Raw genomic sequence first — 2,886 nt, 5'->3', positions numbered from 1 at the left:
GATTCAGGAATTCAGCATTTATTTATTCTTTTATTTATATGAAATAATAACAGACCTGAAGAAAACAGAACTCCAAACATGCCAAAACTGGGGGGGAAAGATATTATGTAAACCTAAGAAGACAGAATGTTAAAGTTTACCTTCACTAATCAAAAAAAAATCACTTATTTCCTGATAACAGTTTTTAAAACCAAAACCTATGAGCACAAAATCTTTCCACTTTCCATTATTTTTGTCAGCAGAAAGAGCCTAGAATTTCTGCTCATGGACTCTAACCTTCATGTACTAACTAGACCCTGATATCTCTGAAAAAACTGGAGTGTTTTACCCTTTTCTGCCAATACCCCTGTTGTCTCAGATGCAATAGCTGTCATTCTATACTTACTTTAGAGTGTATGAGATTACTGATTAATATTTTTCCATTAATAAAAACACCATCAGTACCAGCCAACATGAGGGTCATAGTCACCCATTTTTGGTTCACCATTAAAACTACAGTACCTAGCTTGGTGTCTGGGACAAAGGAAATGTTCAGCAAACACTTTTGTGTCAGTGACTGAAAGTATATAAAGCATAAAAGAAGGTTACTTAAGAAGAAGAGGTGGTATCATCCTGTGCTACTTCCTTGTCTCAAAAAGTAAATCACAGCATCCATGAGGTATTGCTGCTAATGAGGGAGAGACCTTGTTCAGTTGATCCGATAAACATAGTCAGCGGGTAACAAAATCATTTTCAGAGATGGAGTGAGCCAACTTCTCACAGATAGATTTCTAGTAAATTGTGGCAAATTCTATTTTTTTTAGAACTTTCTAAAATCTGATGCTATACTACAAATATTTCAATATAACTTGTCTATAGCTTTTTTATTAAAATATGTCTTCAACTTTTACTTGTAAGTTTTAAAATATCTCTGGTGTCTTGTCCTATATATTAGTGATAATTCAACTCCATATTATCTAAAAATATTCTTAGTTACATTAATTGGAAAAATTTACACAATTCAAGGTTTGACTTTTTAAGTCATTTGTGTTTGTGCCCTCCTTGAAACCTTTTTAGAAAGACATTTTTGAAAAAAAATTGATACCCTATGTATATTTTATAATGTACAGGTACATACTATTTTTTAATAGTATATATCTTTTTATGTTATTATTCTCTTTAAAATATTTTAATAATTTTAATTTTAACTAAACATATTTCAAAAAATATTACATAGACAAAAGATGCTCCCCTAAAGTCAATTCCCCTCCAAGAAGATTACAAAGGTAATTTATCAGAATATATTCTTCTGTTTGTTAGCCAAAAAATGTGAGACAAAATCAGGTTAAACTCTTATTTTTATTAGCCTTTTTAAGTGAAAGATATACAAAAATGTTCTTTTTCAAAAACAATTATCTGTTGATACCAGTGCAATCTCCTTTCTTTTATTCAGGGAAAAATGAACAGCTGTGCCTCTGTTAAAGATGTACTTTCACAAAGTGTGAAAATTTAAACATCATCATGAAATACTGAGCAGTGAGAAGAGAAAATAGTCCTGGTTGCCCTGGACATAAAGTTGAGAAAGATTGAGCAGAACTATTTGGGTCATGGTAACACTCTCCTTTAGGTTATCTTGACTTAAATTCCAACAGTCTATTCTCTGTACCCATTTTCTAACCAATCACTGCATCTGTGCTGATCTGATGGTTTATTTCCCTGCCCTGACATTGGCTGTGGTTTTAGAGAACCTGAAAATAGTCTCTTGTCTGCGATGAGTTCCTAAAGTAGCAGCCATTTCATGAGGAAGAAGTATGAACATATATTTGAAAGACAATTGGGACTAAATTAGATTGAGCAGTGTCTTCAAAGGTGGCCAAGTACATAGGCCTGTGTGTAACATGGCTCATTGAGGTCCAATATCCCTTTCCTAAAGGCTTACCAGTTCAAGCATTTTTCAAACGCCCAAGTCTCTTTAAAGACTCAAGGTAAACTCTTAGCTGTGAATCTTTATAAAAATAAAAAGCAAGCTACCCAATTCCAAGGTACAATGGCACAGGATAAAATAGAGAAAATATTCCAAAATAGAGAAATAGAGGGATACAAAAAGAGTAAGTTCAAAGCAAGACTGAAACCCAGCAGGACAAACGTAAAATCCTGTAGTTTCATAACTACACACAGTGGTAAAATGTGAGTTTGGTGGCTCTGTCCGAATGTCCTTGCCAGTTACAGCCTACACAGCTTCACTTTTGAGCTGACAACACTCTTGGGATACCTCTTTCTTTCAAAGACATTCCATGTTTTTGGCACCTCAAATATGTTGGAGTCTTCTCACAGGTTTCATGTACTGCCTTCTCAGGAGATTTTGCCTGATCTCCCAGGCCTTTCTCTGAAATCTGAGTGGAAGTCTCCCTAACCCCACAACTCTTGCACTCTGTACTTTCATGAAACTAACATCACATTGACTATGTCAAGGTTGGTTTTCAGCTTCAGCAGTAGCCAGGCCCCTTGTGCCATGATTGCAATATTATCTGGGTGCCTCTAGGTGCGTGGATGGCTCAGCATGGTGAAATAAATTCTAGGAAGTGAATTCCCTAGGAAGCCCTTATCAAGCAGGCATCCCGGAGACTTTCTTTGAAATGAAAGGTTTATAATTTTATACACTTGAGCCTGCCATGAGTGAGGTCTTACTGGTTCCTCAGATACCCGCAAGGCATCTCTCATATCCTTGTTACAAAGTACTTGGTTTCTTTTTAATGGCACTAATCTCTTTTGCAGTTAAACCTCCTTTGGCCCCAACCTTATACATGGTTCCTTCTGGGCCAAAATTTAAGTTTTCAAATTTTTCAGCCCTGTTTTTTGCCTCTGGTTCTCATTATAAATTTGGCTCTAAAAAAAGCCAGTAGTACC

Source organism: Chinchilla lanigera, unplaced genomic scaffold (genome assembly GCF_000276665.1).
Source record: "Chinchilla lanigera isolate Chin_1 unplaced genomic scaffold, ChiLan1.0 scaffold00016, whole genome shotgun sequence".
NCBI classification, from domain to species: domain Eukaryota; kingdom Metazoa; phylum Chordata; class Mammalia; order Rodentia; family Chinchillidae; genus Chinchilla; species Chinchilla lanigera.
Note: the sequence above shows the minus strand (reverse complement) of the source record.